The sequence below is a fragment of the Microtus ochrogaster genome, linkage group LG3 (genome assembly GCF_000317375.1).
Source record: "Microtus ochrogaster isolate Prairie Vole_2 linkage group LG3, MicOch1.0, whole genome shotgun sequence".
Taxonomy (NCBI): Eukaryota; Metazoa; Chordata; class Mammalia; order Rodentia; family Cricetidae; genus Microtus; species Microtus ochrogaster.
The window spans coordinates 43,009,343-43,031,967 of NC_022029.1; the positions used below are offsets into that span (position 1 = coordinate 43,009,343).

At 42.2% G+C, this 22,625-nt stretch overlaps 1 protein-coding gene and 1 non-coding gene across 2 annotated transcripts in view; both read right to left on the reverse strand.

Annotated features, from left to right (window-relative positions):
• The window catches only part of Jazf1 (JAZF zinc finger 1), a 307,664-nt gene that overhangs the window by 237,735 nt on the left and 47,304 nt on the right, over positions 1 to 22,625 (reverse strand). The window lies entirely within an intron of this gene.
• Positions 11,679 to 11,818, reverse strand: LOC113457640. The gene has a single exon (XR_003378166.1).

A 22,625-nucleotide genomic window follows, 5' to 3' on the forward strand; every position in this document is an offset into this window, starting at 1 on the left:
CAGATGGGAATAGATGCAGAGACCCACAGTCAGATATTTTGTGGAGAGAGATATTTAAGTTGGAGGTCTCCATTGGGCCCCTCTCCTTCGAGCTCAGGAACCCCACAGAAGATGGCAGACTTTAGGAATCAGAGGGATTGGGGACACCAGGAGAACATGGCCCACCAAATCAACTATGCAGGGTGCATATAGACTCACAGAAGCTAAAGCAATCACAGGGCCTGCAGGGGTCTGCATTAGGTTCTCTGCATATATGTGATGGCTGTTAGCTTGCTTTTGTGAGACTCCTAACTGTGGGAGTGTGTGTGTGTGTGGGGGGGGGTGGTATTTCTGACTCTATTGTCTGCTTCTGGAAACCCTTTCCTCCTATTGGGTTGCCTCATCCAGTCTTGATATGAGGGTATGTGTATAGTCTTATTTTAACTTATTATGCCATGTTTGGTTGATATACTTAGGAGGCCTGATATTTCCTGAATGGAAAAAGAGGAGGAGTAGATCTGGGGGAGAGATGGAGGGGAGCTGGGAGGAGTGGAGGGAGGGGAAACTGTGTACAGAATCTGTACAATTATATAAAAGAAGAATATTTTCAATAGAAAATGGTTGTTTAACTTTTCTCTCGAATACTATAGCCTTTGGGGGTCAGCAATATCTTCTGCTCACAACATGAATGACTAGTTACTGTGGAGAAACTTCAGAGCACGCCTAGTCACAACAGCATAGTCCCCAGAAGAGACAGGTGGAATGGGAGCTGCTTCAAGAATGACACAGAATGTGCTGGAGCCTGTGTAGAATTCCAGCAGATGTCAAGAACTGCTGTCACTTCAGAAGCTGTGTTACAGCTGATGCCAGCCTGGGATGTGGTGAAACCAGAGAAGACGAACCAGAGCAGAGGACCCACCTCACACGGTCCACATGCCAGTGCTCTGAGAAGCAGTCTCTTTCTCTTTTCACTTGCTTTTCATATTGGTCTATTGTCACAGCGCCTTGGATATTTCCATTACACATGAGTTAGGAGCTCTGGACCCAGTGCTTCTACAGCTGCTCGTTCTGTAGCCATGCATTCACCTTTTGAGTGTCAGAGCCAGGGCAAAAACATACCTCAACCAAGAGAGTTCAGGGCTTCTATAGTTCATCATGCAGCCATGCATTTGCCTTGTGAGCATCAATGCCAAGGATGTAATATGCCTTAATCAAGAGAATTCTGATGTTAGAAGGCAACACCTGATTCTCGGGAGACACAGGGACTGAGACAAGTTAATACTGTATTCTATATCCAGGCAGTATCCAGGCTTTCTGCAAACAGGAGGAATCCAAAATCACCATTTAACAAAGATGAACCTCTGTTGATGAGGACTGTCATGTGGTCATTTCTACCTCCACGGTAAAGAATATGTGGCAGATAAAAGCTATGTCAGTCTTAGAATATGACTGAGGATTTAAACAAACCAGTGAGGTAAATCACTTGTGATGCTCATGCCAAGCACACCTCTGACGGCTTCACGTAAATACTCCGATCAGCTCTGAACACCATGCATGCACTCCAATACATGGACCATGTAAGACAGAAGAAAGAATTCCACTGATTTTGGAAATACAGTTTTACACTTTCACTTTCTGCAAAGATCTCGTGGTTTGGTGGACTCACACAAAGGGGGGCTGCAGGAACCAAAGAACTCACAGAACTTCCTCAGTTCCTGAGAGCTCCTGAGTTTGTTAAGTTACTTGAATGCTATCTCAGCTGCTTTATTCCTGGACTGGGAGCAGAGGTGACTGCAAATTTATAATTGAAGAAGCTAAACCTTGAGTTGTTCCAAACAACTCAAGTTGCAAACATGGAATGAATCTGTCACCTAAATCTTGTCTTACAGGTGTGCTTTCTAATTTGCTCCTAAATACTAAGCAACCTAGAGACCTACATTTGTGTCCGAAGGCACTTTTCATCCCGTATAGCTTTATAACCAGTCTCCTGAAATACTTGTGTGTGTTTTCAAAAGCATGTGCATAGTATGCAAATGTTAAGCCACGCGGAAGCCCAGCCAAGTCACCTGCAGAGAACATGAATAATAGCACTGGTCACAGGGCCATACGACCTGCTGTCAAGTGCTGGGGAAGGCCAAGGATGTTCCTGTAATCTGCACCTTCTGAATGGTTTCTCATTCTGAACACATGAAGCCCAGAGATGGGTCTCACAAAATATATCATGAAAGCCACAAATAAGGCACTGAGTGTCTCAGCTGGCTTCTTAAGACAAAAGTCACCCAAGCAGCAGCCTGAGCCAGAGACCACAGCAGACCAATAGGTTAAGTAAAATGTTGCCAGCCTGAGGTGCATAAATAAAGGATGTGATGACCTCACAGGACATGATCTTACCAAAATGAAATGTCAGCCTATAGTGGCTCCAAGGACAGAATAAACAGTCACCATTTCCACTGATGGATATTCATATCTAATTTGGTGTACTGGCAAAGAAAGAATACTCTACTTTCCATATCCCAAGAGAGAGCTGAACATTTTCCTAGGGGTGACTTATTAAATTTAAAGAACACAAGGGTAGAGGCATATCTCCAGCACTTCATCCAGGTGCATCTCACTTCCCAGAGCTGGGAACACATGTGCTCTGCATGGGTTGAAATATGACCTCCCAGGTATGAAGGCCCAGCAAATGAACCAGTGTGTAGAACGCAGTAACTCCTCTTCAGAAGACAGACATTTGCTGAAGTCAGAGTGGTAGTTAATGCAGGAGACAGCCTTGACTCTCCAGCTTGTTATATATCATCTTCATTGTGTCCATTTGTTTAATCAATGGCCATGTTCCCTTCTTACTCTATGCCAGAGCCCATGCTCGGCATCACCTTTGCTAGCGACACACTCATGCTCGGGCCCAGTTAACTTACTGACTGGATTCACTCTCTGACCTCTCTTCATGTTTACCTTTCCAGCAATGACAAATTATGTAGTCTCCAGAGTGCTAAGCAGGAGCCTCCTCCGGACACTTCTTCCAACACATCTTGGCATGAGAACCCACACTTCTTGGTTTCTAAGCTCATCTTCCTCTGTAATCAAATTGGCCCACATTGTCCTTACATTTCTCTACCAATTTCTCAGCTCCTCTAAGATTTACTTATTCAGCATCTCACTGATCTCATCACATGTACCCCCAGGCACTGTGCTGAAAAATGGCCTTTCTCTTGCACAGTTTGTGGAAACATCAATTACTGCAGTCATTATGAAAAACAATATGGAGGGTCCTAAAAATTAAATACAGAACTATCTATCATGTTATCTCATTTGGATGTAGATAACTTATATACCCAAAGAAAACCAAGTCATTGTCTTGGGGTATTCATGCTCAGTCCAACATTACTGACACTGGGTGAATGGATGAAGAAATGATGGTCTATATACTCCATGGCTACACCTGTAAAATGAGGGAAATGCCTCCACATACTGAAAGACATCTACAGAAAGTCCACAGTCTACGTCATAGTGGAGGGCATGGAAAGCTTTCTAAGCCCTGGAAGAAGACAGGGGTGCCCAATTTCAACACTTTCATTCAATAGAATACTTGGAATCCTGACCACAGGATTTAGGCAGGAGAAAGAAATGAATTATAAAGGAAGAAGTCATTCTGTCATTAGACCATAAGGGCCGAACAACTTGATAGTCCCAAACATCCAAATCTCCAGACCTCTAGAGAACTTCACTCTTTCTACCACAGACAGTCAAGACTTTGGAGACAGGGCTTCTTTGAGGAGGGTCCTTACTAGTAAAATTAAATTGAAAAACAAAAACTACCCTATGTATATTTTTTTAAGCAAAGAAGTTATTTTATTTATTTATTTACTTTTATCAGTTTTTAAGGATATCATACAACGGAATTGTCGGAGCCCGTGAGGAACTCCGTGAGGAACTCCGTGAGGAACGCCGTTCCCGTTGGAATAAGACTGACACAGCTTACACCGTCATCATGGAAAAAGCCAGACTCACCCTTTATTCTCCAAACATCTTATATACCCACACCAAATTGAGCGGGAACACACAAAGGCTGTTGCCTAGGCAACCAGGTGCCTGGGCTCAGGTCACCTCTGCATCTGGCAGTCAGGTAGGCCCTGAATTAGCATCTCTATAAGACATCCTCCAAATTACAAAAGGAAGGAAGCACCAAACGTCTAAACTCTTAAGACATCAGCTTTGGCCAACATCTCTTTTCAGGTAATCTACATTTTAACAAAACTTTTCTACGTTTCTTTTTCTATTCTACATCTCTAGTTCTCAGCGCTCACTACTCACACATCCACTGATTTCTTCTCTCGTGGGGTCCTCACGTCTGGTCAACTCTTCATTGCTTTTTGGGGAGCGCAGATCAGCCTTACGTTCTCCTTTGTCCATTTTCCCACTTCTCTTGGGGTTCAGCGGACAGCATTTACGGTCTTCCATCTTCTTGCCCTTTTTCCGGCTTCTCATGGAGTTCAGCGGTCAGCACCACGTTCCTTTTCGTACTTCTTCCTCTGGCCTTCGTCTTGGGGTTCAGTAGTCAGCACCACGTTGTATTTAATCTTGGGGTTCAGTAGTCAGCACCACGTTGTATTTAATCTTGGGGTTCAGTAGTCAGCTCCACGTAATCGGGCACCATGGAATGTGTTTCATCATGGCATCTTCATACGTACATGCCCTTATACTTTGTTTTCACTCTTTCCCTTCTTTGACTATGCCCTACCCCTGCTTCTGACTCTAGCTTCTTCCTTTTCTTAGTTCATCTGCTTCCCTAATGCAAGTATTACACTGTCTCTGTAATTTTAAATAGAGGTCATATATATAAAAGAAAACATCTACTATTCCTTTTTCTGAGTCTTACCCCATTCATCTTTAAGTATTTTTTTTTTCTGAAAGGCAAATAAAAAATGATCTGAAGTCACTCTGTAGGCATCAGAAGACATCACTGTCAGCATACATATTTATGGGTAAACAAACCTAGTAGTGATGATGATGATGATGATGATAATGATGACAACGTGTTTCCCCTGGAGAAACTTTCTAGTGTGTATGCACTCTACTGAGAGGTTCTCATAGGCATGTTACTGGTGGGATGGCTCAGGGCCATGGTAGAACTTACTTCTCTAAGCGCCTGTGAGTCCTGATTAAATACTACTCTGGCAGCTGCTTGAGCACTTGCTTGATCCTGAGCTTCAAGCAATGTGGTGCTGCCTGACAGCTCATGTCAGTTGCTCTGTTCTGTAGCTCTTGTTTCGAGGGCTGTCTTGTAGAGGAAGGGCACTGGAGGTATCCCAAATTTGATTTTATGATCACAGAAACACTGCATCTGCTTCCTGCTGGCGGCATAACTGGCTGCTTCGTATTTACTTAAAACAATGTGACTGAAGAGAAATTGTGAAAGAAACCTTAGTGCTCAGACTCGGCAAGTGAAAGGGAGGACCAGCTAAGGAGGAGAAGCCACTGACACAACGGAGGACGGTTTTGTTAGCTTCGGTCGCTGAATCGGACTTTGGACAAAATCACTCACTATTCAAACCAGATGTCAATTTTGAAACATGTACTTTCCTGACAAACTGTTCAAGTTTCTTCTTTTTAAATATGTAACATTAGAAACCAGGCAAAGTGTCACTTAATGAGAGCACATTTGAAGTTCACAAAGTTGTTCTGAGAGCGAACTGGATATAGAAAAGCTGTCCTCAAAAGTCTAGAGCTCGAAGCAATTCTCTGCCTTTTAAAATCATGTGACAAGAGAAGCAAGAAATGCCACAGTGAACTTAAGACAGTATTAATTCTACAGCAATGCCAGTGCTTGAGTGATGATTGGTTCCAAACATGGACTGCTGCTAGCTTGAATGATCTGATGAGCACGCTCACAAAGTGTGAGTTACCCAGCACTTTAGGATGATGGCCAGATAAGACCTGAGTAGGGGGTGAGAAGGAGCCAGAGTGACAGAAGCCGATCCATTGTGTTCATGGAGGTCTGAATCAAACATAAAACTCAACACCGTCCTTATGAGGAACAGAGCCTGCTTGTAACAGGGCAGATGTAAGAGCACAGTGTTGAGAACTGAGTGCAGGTGACTCTTGACTTTGGCAACTGGATAAACTCCTGAAGGGGGAAGCGGTCTCCTCTCCCTGTGGAGCTGTTCAAGGTGGTAGTTTCTAAGCACTGGGATTCTTACCCCAGTGAACTGCTGTCCTACAAACAATGATGGTTTGCTGCTGTACGGAAACAACCCGGCCTTGCAGAGATGGAAAAGATGCATCTTCATTACACAACCAGGATCAAATAGGCAGAGGGAATCCCTATGGACTAACAGTCGTGCCACCTCTCCATGTCTTGACTCCCTCCCCCCCCCATGATGGGCATGAGTCTCTGAAAAACTATCACCAAAGGCCACTAGAGAGCAACCGTGACAGCCCAACAAACATATTCTTTTCTGGCATTAGGTGTGCTCTTAGGATACTTCCATACAAGACCAAGGCAAAACAAAATCTCTATTCCTACAAATCCTGTTCTCCAATCCACTGTGAACTAAGCTCCTGCATGCATGCATCTATCCTGTAATACTTACAGGGCAGAGTGTATCCACAACCCATTTTGCTGAATCGCAAGGCTTACAGAAGTAGGCAACTTGACTGAACTCCAGGCACTAGGTCAATAGCAGCCAGTTTTTCCCCAGCATTTTCCATGCACTACTAGCACTCACAGGAACACTAGGGAAAGAGTTACCAGCTGATAATATCTTTTCAGCCTAAGAGCTACACGAGCAGCTCCAACTGCTGAGAATAACTAGTGTCTTCTATCAGAAGTAACCCTGTCTCAACACAACAGCCCGTGGGAATCTAAGTGAAAGATGAGCCTTTCCAGTGCAGCTAGGTTGGAAATTCTTCCAAATTTTCATTTTTCTTTCTAAAAATCATTGCTCCATGGGTCTTGGTTGTTCTGTTTCCTACTCCACTTTTCTCTTTTGAGCAAAACTTTAAAACCTCAGGAGCAGAAAAGAGGCTGATGAGATTAGTATCAGGAGTAACTCCACAGGGAGGGTCACCGAAGTGAGAGCCAGGGGAGAGCCCACGGGGAACTTCATGACTCCAGCTTGTGGCCCTCCTACATCTGGCTACCTTCCACCTCCGAGCCACCACCTGACACCTTTACCTTCTGGAAGCATGGGCATCCTGCCCTCTTGGACAAATCTGCTGTCTGGATTGAACACAAATACCTCCCACTTATCCAATCTAAACTAGGCCTGGGAACCAGAGCCCCCTACACCATCCAGGCTCCTACAGTTTCCACAGTGTGCCTGTCATTTTTTTTTGTTGTTGGTGGTGGTGGGGAAGCTGCCTATGTAAAGCCAGAATGTTCCGAAAGTTTGTCCTTAACCAAGGAAGATCTGTAAGTTCAAGCTTGCTTTTCTCAGGAAACAGACCACATAGAAGTACCCTAGGCAAACAGAACAAAACATGACAAATTTCAATTTTCCCAATGATTTTAGAGATTCTGCTGGGAGTGTCAGAATCTGGATGCACAGTGGACAGCACTTGTACTGGCTTTGAGGAATGCGGGTCTGCTACGGGACCTCAGAAGGTATCTAGTATCAAATGGCTAAGTATAAACATGGACAAAGGAGAGGCTAGAAAATGGAACAGGGGGCTATGGTGTAGCTCAGTGATGGAGTGCTTGCCGAGAATAATGAAGGCTCTAAATTCACTGCGCAGTGCCACAAGGAGAAAAGGAGGAGGAAATGAGAAGAGGAAAAAGGAACAAGGAATGCTTCACCAGACCTGGGCTTGCAGGATAAGAAGGAGGCATTGGAGCTGAGGTGAAGAGACATTGCAAACAGAAAGCACAAGGGGTTTTAAAAGCCAACAATCTCCTATTTATGAAGTTCAGGGAGTAAGGAACAGCAGCCCTTGTCTAGGGCAGCTGGGGATGGGAAAGGAAGATGTCTTGGACTGTTATAATGGTCTCCAAGAAAGAAGAGAGTCAAAGCACCATTTAAAACCAGGAATGACAGGATTATGATTGGGTTGTACTTTTGTTTCTATAGTAATTCTGCAGATACACTAAGAGTGGGCAGGAGACTACATCAGCACTATGCAAACAAAATAAAGTGAAAGCCACAAAGTCAGGCCACACATGTAATTTTAAATGTTCTAGTAGCCACATGTAAAGTAGGAAAGAAGAAACTAAATTAATACAATAATATATTTTAAGTTCCCCAATCCAAATTATAATCATTTAACATGTAACTAATAACTTTAAAATCATGACTGAAGTAGTTTATGACCTCTATTTTACTAAGTTTTCTGAAACAGGCACCCTCAAACTACATCTCAGTTTAGACAAGCCACATTTTAGATACCCAATTTCCCAATGTGCCTAGTGGTCACCGTCCTCCACTGCACGGCTAGGGAAAGAACAGTCAGGCAGCTGCAGTCCATGGCTCAAACAGATGAATTCTACGGTAGTGTGCCATGGACATACAGTTGAAAACATGTAACTTCATGTGACACAAACGTGTTGGGAGGGGTTTGCCTGGTAATGAAAGGATTAAACGGAGATGGGGTGGGGTAGAAAGGGCAGGAAAGGTGTGGGGAGAGCATTAACTCAAGCTAAGAATTGTGCCTTACTAACTAAAAAATGCAGCTGTGGGGGAAGAGTTTGAAAGGGGGTGTCCTGCATAAGTGGGTAATGCAACCCAGAAAACATAGTATTTTGTTTTTAAGATTTATTTTACTGTTTAATTAGGTGTCTCTGTGTGGGTATGTGGACATGAGTGCAGGTGACTATGGGGACCAGAGGTGTCAGATGCTTGTAGAGCTGCTGGGAACCAAACTCTGGTCTCTGTAAGTACAGTACATTCCCTTAATGCTATGCCCTCTCTGTAGCCCAAGGCTATAGGTTTTTAAACAACGTTCCAAAGATCCAAGTGCCAGGTACAGATTACCTCCCTCTGAGCTAGTCCCAGAGGATCCCAAATAATACAGGCTACTGGCGCTGCTCCTGGTTGCCCACTAGAACAAGATGGTGGCTGAAGAACAAAGAGAAAGCAAGCTGGAACTGCCTTGGAGCCTCCCCACATTAGCTGATGTTCACAGTGCCTAAGTAGGCGTAGAGAGAGAAAAGTCATCCATGGTTTTACTTAACTGTAGACCCTGTGTGCTACAATACCAACCTGCAAGGCAAGCTATGACTATGGTACAGTAGTTGCATGACTGGGGTAGAACACTCTTCCGTGGAGTATAATACCTAGTTCTGTCCAAAAGTCTGGGGAGGTCACAGGCCCTTGGCGGGGGATGTCTACTAATTTTATTTTGCTAAATGGATATATTCTAAATATCTATTTATACTTATAGATTAGTGTTGCTCTCAGTCTTGGGCAGAGAAGCTTCCTTTTATAATGAAAAACAACAATTAAAATGAAGAGATTCATAATTGGTCATAATACTAAGAATGAGTGACTGCTCTGGGCTTAGCCCTAAGCAGAATATCTACATTGATCCTTAGGCCCACAGAGCAGTGTGGAAGTAGGTGGGAAGAACGCAAGAGGCAGAAGATGGAAAAGAGCACTATGAAATGCTGTCTTTTGGACGTGACATGGCCACTGCACTCATGACCCACAGCGGCTGTTGTTACCTGCTCAAGATCTGCACAAGATTAGGCTATCAACATGAGTGGCAGAGGGGCTTGTGCTGCCCATCCCTTCCTGAGGACTGCTGGAGGAAAGGGGTCATTTTCTTTAGTGGTGTAGCCTCTGGTAAACTGACCATGCTCTAGCAAACAACTCCATACCTGTGATTATACATGCAGCTCTAATTGAACTCAGCAAGTCACAAACAAAAATGACATAAAAGTAGAAGAGATGGTTCAGAGGTTAAGAGAAATGGCTGCTCTTCCAGAGGTCCTGAGTTCAATTCCCAGTAACCACATGGTGGCTCACAACCATCTATAATGATGAGATCTGGTGCCCTCTTTTGGGATGTACATAACAAATAAAGAAATCTTTTTAAAAAATCGGAGTGGGAAGGGATAAAAAAGGGTGATTAGGGGATGAATACCATCACAGCACATCTTAAACATGTATGAAATTAATTTTAAAAAGTATGACTTTAAAAACTTGTTTTGACTAGGAAATAATTTACACTGTTCAAAAATATAGATTATGATGGAGCACAAGGCTCTCCTGAGTCTCCACCCAAGTGGTAACCTGCATGGACAACGTCCTCCAGTGTTTCTCCATGTAGATATAAGGAGAAATGAGTAAGGTCAAACCTTGCCTCCTTCCTACATTAAAGGAAGCATCCTACATATTGTTCATACTTTGCTTTTTTCACTGAATGAGCCTGTTTGGAGATCTTCACGGATCAGCGCAGAAAGCATTTCCACGCTCTCTTTAAACTGTCGCACTGTGTTCCACTGTATAGACGGATCATGGTTTATTTAAGTAGCTATCCACTAATGGATACTTGAATCTCTTCCAACATTTTCTAGTACAAACAATGGTCTAATGGAGAACCTTCTGTGTGTATCATTTATAAGCATTCAGAAATATCAACAGGAAGAACTGCCAGAGCCAGACTGGGTCAAAGGGTAACTGCATGTGATCCCAATAGGTACTGCCAACCGCACTCACCAGGGCTACGTCATCTATGTTCCCATGAGAAATACAGTGCAGACCTTCCCCACGTCAATGATACAACTGTCATTCTTTAGAATTTTTCAGATAAAACAAAAAGGGTTAGTCCTGCAAAGCTTCAATCCACATTTTTCTGATTTCGTGGGGAAGGTTATGTGTCTTCTTAGATTTAGAAATGGCCGTGCAGTTCTTGTATGAACAATCTGCTTCCGCCACTGGCCTCTTTCCTGCTGCCCTAAGAAGTGTGCTCAGGCTCAGAGGGAGGCATGCTTTCTATAGACAGATTTTCATATGTGTTTTGATTTTTTTATTTTGCTATATTTAAATTTTTTGAATTGAATCAAGTTATTTATTTATTTTTATGGTTTTGAATTTTAAGTAACATATAAGAATCTCTTATAGTTCAAGACTCTAAGGACATTACTTATATTTTCACATAGTTCTTTTTCATTTTAAGCAGGTACAAATATACATTCATACTTGAATATCTTTGTTGGGACTGAAGGTACAATGTGTGAGGCTCCGAGTTTGACCCTAAATACCAATTCAGTCACACATTAAAAAAATCAATTTTTACTTTTTATAAGTGAGGTAGATTTGACATTTTTTAAATTCTCATTTTGGTTTCTCCTGTTTTTCTTTGTCAGAATTCTTTTGAATAACCATTAATCGTCATATTAAAGGAATTTATTCAGTTGGGGTTTATTAGAACAGTGTGAGAAATGAAATCAATCTCCAGTATATCCAGAAAATATTCACTAGGTCCAATACCATATATAAAATGTATTTGTACTATGTGGGGATAGTGACATCAGTTCCTACAAAGGTCAAAATTGAAAGTAAGATTTTATGAATGCTATTGTGTTTGTGTAAACAGCAACTTGGATTTTCGTGACTGGGTGAGGCTAGTGCTGGAGTCCAGATGCGACAGAGGTAGACAGCTGGTGCTCTTCCGCTAACTCTGGGGATGCCAGTGTGTGAAACTGCCCTCATCCTGCCACCATCGTGTCACTGAATCTTCCCTCTTCTCCTCCCCTCCCATGTGATTGTCTCGAGTGGGAAAACAGGGTTGCCCACTCATGCCACTCCTTATGATGATGACCCATGGTCTTCAAGGGCTGATCTTGGCCTCAAGCCCTGGCTGAGGAGGAAAGAGATCCTCTTAGCCCAGTGGACCAAAGGTCCTTAACACTAAGCTGTTCAAGAGGAAGCTTGACATGGAGAGACACATTACAGACTGCCATTCAAAGTTTATAATTTTGAGAACATTATATTATTTTTCACAATTTGTTTAAAGCAGAAGAAATCCAACATACAACCTGACAAAATTCTTACCAATGACAGAGTTAACTTTATGTTTTTGTGTGATAATTGGTGTGGTATCAGAATTGTGACAAAGGAAGGACAGAGAAAACAGGAAGCTGAACTGGAAAATGGCTCATCTGAGCTGGAAGAGTATAAAAGGATCTTCTTGAGATTTCAGATAAGTAAAATACAGAACGTTATGAATGCACATCGTCCTTGCCAATCTTTCCTGCAGAGTTCCAATTTTAGAATAGAAAGCACGCTGCACAATAAGCACACATGATGGTATTTTTAACAAGATTCTGACATTCTCAATTATTTCTGCTTCCTGCAGTTTCTTGAGAGCTCAACGGTGCTATCAAATTAAAGCCTAAGTCCACAAATTTCCAGATAACAGGCCCCCTGTTCCTCTTACTTCCTGTCTATATGAAGGTTTCTCAAGGTTTCTTTTAGCAGCCTCTGGCCAGGGTGGGTGGCCTGAAGGGGGACAGCTGGTGCTTCCAGGTAGTGATAAAATAGGAATACAATTAACAATATCTACAGTGCAAAACAGCAATTCATCAACTACAATTATAACTTGGAACTGACTGGTAGTGTCTGGAGGTATCACACAAATTCCATGTCTGCATCAATGCTTCTTTCCTGTGATCTACATGCAAGGAGGAAAGTGTCATCCAGTTTTCATCCTACCCCTCACGGGCACCGAAATGACAACTGATGCCCATTTGCTTCCTCAGTCTTCTCAGTTTATATTTTGTTTAAGCTGGAAAAAAAAAAGTCAAATGCAACAGTGGCTGTGTACACGTGGCCAGTATCTGAGGTCTCATGCTTATAACTTTCTCTGTGGGATCTGGCAGAACACAGAGCAAAAAAATTGTTTAACTGAGCAAAATATATAAGCCCGCATGTATCAGGTTAAACGCTCTGCAGGTGCTGTGCAGTCAGGAGTTGCACATGTCTCATTAAATGTGTACCTTCAACCTGTCATCACCCTTCGTGTTTTGGTCTTTTAGGATGCCTGAGTTCCATGACTGCAAAAGCTGTCAAAGTTTGTCTTTAAGTTAGTTTGAGGCCTACAGGTGCCAATATTCACAAGGAACAAAAAGGTTTCAAGACCAAAGAATATTCTTTGCATTCATGAAAACTTTTGAGATAAAAGACTTTTGACCTAGCAGCAGCTAGCAAACAGGGGTGTTTATTTAGGCTTAATCAATGAATTATTAAAATCTGAGGGAAATGAAACTAGTCCAAGCTCCAATTTTAAATCTGAAATCTGCACCTTCCCTTGTGAAAGAAATGAAAGCATGTCTGAGTCATGAGAGCGTTCCACTAGGCTCATGTCTCTCCTCCCTTTCTCCTAGGACAGGACATCTTCTCCCTAACCTGCCCACTCAGCCCACCACATCTGGAACATCCTCTGCAACAGCACATGTGATATCTGACCCTAGTTACAGAACTCACCACAGTGACCTGGGTCAGTCTGACAGGAACTGTTGACCCAGTTCTGGGTGCTTTCACGACTCTTCTTCTGCAAATGATTCCTGTAATCATGGTGTGGTTGAGCCAGAGTTGGACTTAAGGGGCCTCCCAGATGTGCACGGAAGAACACATCGGCTGGAGAGGCTCGTCATCCATTACACCTCCATGTGTGACAGATGACACAAAGTCTCAGCTCCTCACCGCAGGTTCATTTCAAGCATCAGCTCACTGTTCACTGGTTCATGCTTTATGCCATCAGCCCCTACAGAGGTGTGTGAACAGGTACATCTCCATATGGCCAATAAAGTAAGGTCAGGAAAAAGTGGCTTCAGAAAATGTTCCAAAAGGACAAAATAACAAACAAAATTAGGGGGAAGAGTAATAACACTGTTTATGGTCAGATCTGACCTAAACAGAAAAGTCAACCAAACTTCCTGCTGCCTTTCTGGCCATCTCTATTGTTTGATAACTAAGCAACAACTGAGCAGAGTGAATGGGACCTGGCAACATACAACACACCTGCTATCGGTTGACCGTGTTTTCCTAAAATTGTTGAAAATCAAATTCCTGTGCCCAGAATGCAACCCTGACATTTAAGAGGTGATTACAATGAGGCCCTTAGGGTAAGCCCAAATTCAATCTGAATTTCAAGAAATTAAGACTCAGGGAGAGTCCTGGACTGTGCATGCACAGAGACCAGACCATGTGAGGACACAGCAAGTTAGGAAGAGAGGCCTCACAAGAGAGCCTTGCTCTTGGACTTACCCTGCAGGAACAATGTTTCTGATTTTTAAACCACATAATCTGAGATTTTTAAGTCAAGGAAATCATAGCCTATTTAAACACTGTGCTCTTGACAGAAAGGAATGGCCCCCTGCCTCCAGTTTTTCACGGTCCTCCATGGTACATGCTACAGAAGGGGCTAGGATGAAATTTTACTTCACAGCTGCTTTTAAATTCTACCTCCTTTGCACTTTATCTTCAGAATCCAAACTCCAAAGACATGAACCACACAATACAAAATCAGATTCTATTTTGTCTTCTGGAGCTTGGCTTTGTGTGATGACCATTAACTAAGCTGAAGAATCAGAGGGGTCTGTATGCAACATCTAAATCAAGTGTTTGAAACACACTGAAACCCATGTGAATAGCAACCAATTTTACCTCTTAGTGAGCATTTTAACAGGTCAATACAACAAAACAGCAAACTGTGAAGTGCTGTTACTACTGAATGCAACTACCCAGTTGACTAAGCTCAGACAGGAACAATAATAGCTTAAAGAACATTTATTCTTCAGAAGAACCCAGGCTATCATATAAAATAAAGTCATAAAAATCAAAATGTATTACATAAAAGACAGAACCTGGTCTAGGCCTACAAACCGTGGAAGAAAAGAGCAAAATAAAATGCAGCTGAATGTATAATCAGCTGTCTGTCACTTTCTGAATAGGGCCTAATATTCTAATTATTAGCCACTATCCAGAGAAGGGACAATTATGGAACAGGGAAGATTGCTTTTATTTTTATTTATTTTTTGTTATTCACAATTTAGAAGGCCTTCACAAAAATATAACTCAGTATCCATAAACTATAAAGGAAAAGACTGATTAACAGTTAAAATTCAACTTTCCTCCTAAAGCATTAAAAAAAAGAAAAGCTTTGAAGTTGTATTGACAGATATGACTAACAATTGTAATCACAGAAATAAGTGTAGTAAAACGATAATTTGTCTGTCACAATTTACCAAGAGAGAAAAGTAGAGCACCGGCAGCTGAATTCTGAAGCTAAACGAAAGCTGAGACAGAATCCAATTTTTAATGAAATGTGGAGCATTATTAATTGGTTTCCTAGCAACAGCCAGGCTAAAATTACTTAACATGTCTGCTCAATCAGATGCAAATTTGAGTGTTATCCTTTAAATGTTGATTATACTTGGTCTTTTCAGATGCAAATCCAATGTGTAAAGTGAAAATAAGTGTTGACAATGCTGATACAAAAAGATCCCCTGATTAAACACCATTGGGTTGTAGCAGCGACAGTGGAGGAGCTTCCCTGGGAAGACTCAGGCTGTCTGGCAGCCATCTTGTCTACTGTCATCCTTCACCTGTCTTCCCTCTCCTGCACCAGGCCTGCCATCACTCCAGGGCAAACATTCTGCACAACCAACTGAGTGACACTGCTGATTCTCCTAGGGGCTACATGAGAGATGAATGATGCTATCCGTTTAGAATTCAACCCCAGGGGACTGAATTAGGGGACTGCACCTAAGCCCAGTGTTGATTTCATTATGGATTTTATAGATGGAACAAGACCTTTGGTGATACAGTGACATTTCCTGGAGGCTCAGATAAGGCAGCCTTTTTCAGCTTTCTGAACTAAGTCAAGACTCTAAACAAGAGTGGCATGTTCCATAGTCAGAAGTGACAACAGGAAGGAACAAGAGGCACAGAGGAAGAAGATGGGTGTGTAGAGTAAGCCTAAAAACACATTCTAACCTCACTTGTCTTTCAGTAGACTTTTTAAAAATTCACTAAATTTAGCAAGGCATGATAGCTTTTATCTGATATTTGAGGAGTCAGGAGGCTGAGATAGGAGGACTGCCATACTCTGAGGCCAGTCTAAGCTACATATTGAGTTCTAGACCAGCCTGGGCTACAAAATTTGTCTGAAGAAACCAAAAACTAACCTCCCAAAGGAAACAGTCACTACTGCTGGGAGGACATGCAGCTGAGCTCTACACGGTCAGGCTCCAGCTAGCTTTGCTGTAAAAACACTTCCATATGTGGCCAATGATGACTATGGGGGACCTGAAGGCACTTTCACCAAAGCCCTAACTCTTGAATCTGCAGGTGTGCAGTGACTACACCAGTGACAAACCTTGGTGTCTGCCTCCTTTGCTGCCTTAACCAGAAGGCAGATTCCTACTTATCGCTGCATGTTGACAAAAGCATCTAGAAGTGTTTTGACTGAGATATCCTAGGAGGTTCATTTGACCTAAATCTACTTAATCTTTGTCACTCTTTGTATGGTTAAAGATGTCAAGATAAGAGTAACTAAGACAATGTCCCATTTCAGGTCCATTGTGTAGAGCCCAGCGGCCTCACCACGGGCTCCTCCTTCCTTCCCTTTAAGTCTTGGATCACAGCACAGCTCCCAAGGATATTCTTTACTCCCATCTTCTTTGGTTTGCTGGTTTCCCAAATGAATCTTTTTACTGGCTACACAACAGGACCCTGGCTCACTGGATCCTTTTGAATGTCATACAGCCAGACCTGGATTTGCTTGTAGATATATCTCATTCACAGAACCACCAGTTGCTTCAGAACCTTTTTAAATGGTGTTGGATTTGCCTCACTTTCCCTCACTTATGCAACAAATGTTTGCTTCACATTTACTATGTGCCAGGCAATGAGTTAGGTGCCAGACACAGTAGTCAGAAAAAGCTCCTATTGTTGCCCCTACTACAAGCAAATGCACACATAAACAAATAAGCAATAACATTCCAGGTAGTGATCAAAGGTAAGAAAAGAATGCAGCACAAGAAAGACATGCATGGAGGTTGGGCTCACAGAACACAGTAGTTGAAGGTACCTTTCACATAGACCTTAAACACAAAAAGCAAGTGGAGAAAGCAAGTTTACACTCAAGATAAGAATGAGTTTAGAATAGCAAAGGCCAAAGGAGCTAAGTGTGAGGAACAGGAGGGGAGGAAGGTGATGTTGTAAGAAGAGAAACTGTGGACTGTGAGGTTAGTCCTTAAACTGCTCAAACAAGACCATTATTAAGTCCCTCCCTATAGACACCATGCATGATTGCAAGAGCAAAAGTCTGCTAGTCAAGAGAGAGAAAGGTGGGGATCCTGATGGGGATGAGCAGATATAGCTAACCCCAAAGATCCTCTCATTTTTAGGTCAAAGTTCAATACTCTTTGATCTGAAAATCTTCCTGACCAAATGGAATGCAGCCTTGAACTGATCTCTCCCAAGAAGAAGTGAACTGTGTTTTCCAGCCAAAGCTCCCTGCCTGTGAGCTTCTAAAAGTTGGGGATCAGTGAACAGATTAATTGTCCAAAGCACTAAATTAAGACTCTAGGATATCCTAAGCAGTGACCAGCAACTCAGGAGATATATTAGAGAAGGTTCTGAAGCTTGCTTTTATGTAGTTAGCAGATTTGACAGCTACATAGCAGATCAAAGATCTCACACTTATATTGTGAGTGCTGGGCTCTGGGCAGATGGGCAGATCCTTCTTGGAGGCATGTCATTTGCCATGTAACTCAGGCCTATGTCCTTGAAGGCTTTAAGGACTTAATCACAAATTCCCTTTAGCAAAACATGCACCCTTAGGTGTAGTCCATCTCAAGATGGGGTAGCACTGATGACTTGTTGGGGGCAAGGAACCTTTGGACCTAGTAGGAACAAGGGTGGGAATAATAATGATAGATTTGCAAGTGGAGTTCTGAGATTCTAATAGATGACACAAGTATCTTTCCAGGCTTGCCCCATGAAACTCTTAAGAGTGTTAATTCTTACAGAGAAAAGCCCCTGACTCTTCACTTAGCTTAAGGGTTGAGCTCAGTGGTTCTCAACCTTCCTAATGCTGTGACCCTAATGTGATGTTCTGTCTCTTTAAGAGACAAGCCACTCCCACTCCCTTCCTGTTTGCAGCAGCCTCAGCCTTTCTCTTCCTGTCCGTCTCTTGAAGAGGCAGCTTCTGCCTCTCCCAACTTCTTCCCTTCTCTCTCTCTCTCTCTCTCTCTCTCTCTCTCTCTCTCTCTCTCTCTCTCTCTCCCTTCTCCCCTTTTCCCTTCTTCTCCATAAACCACTAAATAAATGTTCAACTTTACTCTACATGGTGTGCCTTTATTTTGCCTGCCTGCCACCCACATGGCTAGCCACTGGGGAGGCCCAAGGGACCAGCCACCAGCCACCTTTGAAGACCTGCTGCATGGTCTCATGCCCGGGCCCTGCCGGGGACTAGCTGCTCTCGGGACCTGCTGCCCCCTGCCTGCTGAGGATCCCACAGCAAATCCATTTCACCTTTAATACAGTCCTTCCTGTTGTGGTGACCTCCACCCATAAAATTACTTTTGTTGCTACTTCGTAACTGTAATTTTGCTACTATTATGAATCATAATGTAAATATCTGATATGCAGGATATCTGATAATGTGACCCCTGTGAAAGGGTCATTCAACCCCAAAAGGGCTCTCAACCCACAGATTGAGAACCTCTGGTCTAGAGACTAAAATGAAAAAGAAAAAAAAAAGTGCCAGAGTTCTTGGTGAGTGGTTCCTGGGCCAGAGGAACTGTTAGAAAAGTATAGCGTGTTTGCCTCAGACTTAAGAAATTCAAATTTGGTCAGGAGAGCCAAAAACCTGGTCTTTAACAAGCTTTCCATGTACTTCTGCCATTCTAGGCTAACTCAGAAAGACGGTGTCTCTGAGCTTAAACTTAGCATCAATTTGCCGCAAAGTTTAATCAACAGGAAAACAAGGATAGTTGAATGGCACCTTCCACATTATGGCATACATTCAAAATACAACAACTGTCTTAATTTCCTGGCACAATAACTTTTCCAAAAGAATCAACCACTTAGAACACAAGATGTTGACTTGCTGGCTTCTTGGGATCCCTGGTTAGTCTAAGGAGAGGTGAGAAGCAGTCATTCTTTGGAAACTCAGGTTGGGGCAGGCTTCTGAGAAAATCACTGAGTCCTCTGTTCTGATCCTAGGCTGTTTTCCCTGAGCCTTTCCCAAGACTTCCATTTTCCACAGGCAGAGGGTGGACCACAGCAGGGCCTCTGTAAACAGGCCCAAGTGTTCACTGACTATGTGACTCCCTTAGAGCATACATTTGCGAGAATCAGAGCCTTGCTTATCTTCAGTGTTCCCAACAATAAAAGGGATGTTATGCAGACGTACAACTGTTATAAACACTTAAAACAAACAAGAAACCTAGAAGATGTAAACCTAGAGGATAAGAAATCTCAGATCAAAGGGTGACTCTCAAACTGAATTTCACAAGACAGTCACTTGCAATGCCTAATAAAAATGCAGACTTAATATGAAGTATTTTGATTGAGTTGGTGCAAGCTGGGGGAAGGGGCAAGAATGTGCTTTTTCTCACTATGTTTAAGAGATTAAAAATTTGCATTTACCTATACCATCCCTTCTGCACTTGTTAAGGAGCATTGCTAGAGGATAATGAGAAGATTGTTTTGGATTTTAGAAAAATAAAGAATACAGTATCAAAAAGAACATGTTCCCTTTTCTCTAAATGGATGCTAAAGCGGTCTTCACTAAACTGACATTTAACTTATGAAAGTTAAGCATAATCACTGTAAAGATTAGAGAAGGAAAGGAAAGAGAATACTATAAAATACCTACCACTCAGTACATTGTATTTTCCAGAGAACACGCTAACACACACACACACACACACACACACACACACACAATGGGAATAGCATTTAGAATATAGGTAGTTATTATGTATTACACATTTTTTAATAGCTAATATTTTCAACTACCACTTCTTAATTTTTTAGACATAAAATGACAGAATAATAAAATTTTTTAAATCAAGGAATTAAAATTCTATTTATGTTACCATCATATAAGTACAAATATTTGTGCCATTTGTATGATTATGCTAAAAATCTGTTTTTAATAAAGCAATTTGGTGCTGATAATTTTTTAGTGACTTTTACTAGTTGAGTTAATGTCTGCATATTACTAGAGGCCCCTAGACGCATCAAGAATAAATTGATGCAAGCTTTGGAATTTGGAAAACTTACTAGACTAAGGTTTTCTCATTAAATCCAAAGGGAACCAAAAGACCACTGGAATGAACTAGACTCATTCCAACCCCGTTTAACATGCCCGTAGAGTCTATAAATGAATTATTTCAACCAGAAAGTAGTCAAAAACTAAGTGCATTTTACAGAACACACCACAACCTGAGAGCTAAATTCTTGAACATTTATAAAAGAGGCACAAAGTATGTGAGTTTAGTTTAGTACCCAACTACGTCCATATTCCTGTGCAAGAACTGCATCGGAAAGCTTGGAATAGCTTTGACACTTAACTGTTGCTTAGGGCCAAATGCAGGAGGACATGAAGTCCTATGTATTCTCTAGAGCAGAACTCAAGTGTTATCAGAAGTCAGTCTGATAGTTTGAACTCTGAAAATGGGGCTCACTCACCCTATTCTCTATCTTTTGTCTGGTACATTACCCCTGTGCTCATAAACACAAGAGATAACACAGAATACCAATACGTGGGTGTTAGTCAAAGAATAGAGATAAACAACCGAGGTCAGAAATTTGTCCTTTGAAGAATACGACATGGTCCCAAAGAGGGCTCAGCATGACCCTTACCTGATGAGCCCTTTAGAAACAAGGACTCCAAGTCCCCAGTCAAACCACAGTTACATTTTACATTTAAATCTATATAAAACTTACAGAGCCTATCATGATGGTTTCTAGGTCTAGGCTATAAAAACTGTTCATCAGTTCCAGTAAGCCTGGGAGCCTTCAGTATAGCATAACAATACTGCATGTCAGCAATGTGCATACTACAAAGACAGAAGTTCTTTGGAAAGGTGAGAAGCTCGTGGAACCATAGAAAGGCACTGGCCATTTTTTACACGTATGTTCCTATATGTGTGAGGTGGGAAGACAACATGTAGGACTCAGTTCTCTCCTTCCACCCTGTAGGATCCAGGGATCAAACTCAGGTCATCAGGGTTGGCAGCCTTTACTCTTACTGGCTGTTTTAATTGTTTCAAAATGTATAAAACAATCGTTTGCAATAAGTCCACAAAGTTGGGCAAATATCACTGCCATACATTTCCAGAACTTTCTCAACATCCCAATCAGGACTCTGTACCCATCAAACGATGTCTTCCATTCCACTTCCTGAGCTCAACATTCCACTTTCTGACTGTCTGAAGCTGCTATTTCAAGTACCTCATCTAAAGGGGATTGTCAAGGTTTAAATGTGAAATGTCCCCCAAAGGCTCACATGTTTGAACATGTCTCCAGCTTCTGGCTGTTCTTGGAGATTATGGCACCTTTGGGGCAGACAGCATAGCTGGTAACTGTGGGTCAGTGTGGCTAGGGATAATTTTGAGCATTGTATCCCAGTCCTGCTTCACATCCAAGCTCCCAGAATTCTGCCTACCAAGGTATGAGGAGTTACAGTGATATTCTCTTGTTACTTTGGAGCATCTGCCAGGACTCATCACCATGATGAAGTAAACTTTTGTTGAAGGAGGCAGTTTGTTAGTTCCCGGCCACTTAGCCCTGAAATAATCACATAGAAACTGTATTATTTAAATCACTGCTTGGCCCATTAGCTCTAGATTCTTACTGCCTAACTCTTACATATTAATTTAACTCATTTCTATTAATCTGTGTATCTCCATGTGACTGTGGCTTACCAGCTAAAGTTCCGCCGTCTGTCTCTGGTGGGGCTACATGCCCTTCTTTCTCCCAACATTCAGCTTAGTTTTCTCTACCTAGCTCCTTTCCCATATAGCTCTGCTATAGGCCCAAAGCAATTTCTTTATTCATTAACCAACAAAGACAACACATTGACAGAAGGACCTCTGACACCACTTTTTCTTGTAACTTGTGTCTGTCTCGTTATTTTGTCACAATAAAGAAAAACCATGAAAAAAAAAAGAAAGCAAAAAAAGAAAAACCATGAATACAGGAACCATACCTGGCATAAAGTTTTCAAGGTTCAAAAAAGACCTTTTGAGCCCGTTTCTCATCTACAAAGCCGGGTAATAGAACTTAATTCACATGGTGTTGACACAATTCCTATCAAAAGTGAATCTAATTCCCCTCTCTGTGAATGCACACATTGGCGCTCTCTGTCTCTCTCTGTCTCTCTCTCTCTCTGTCTCTGTCTCTCTCTCTGTCTCTCTCTGTCTCTGTCTCTCTCTTGTCTCTCTCTGTCTCTGTCTCTCTGTCTCTCTCTGTGTCTCTGTCTCTCTCTGTCTCTCTCTGTGTCTCTGTCTCTCTCTGTCTCTCTCTGTGTCTCTGTCTCTCTGTCTCTCTCTGTCTCTCTGTCTCTCTCTGTGTCTCTGTCTCTCTCTGTGTCTCTGTCTCTCTCTGTCTCTCTCTCTGTCTCTGTCTCTCTATCTCTGTCTCTGTCTCTCTCTCTCTCTGTCTCTCTCTCTCTCTCTCTCTCTCTCT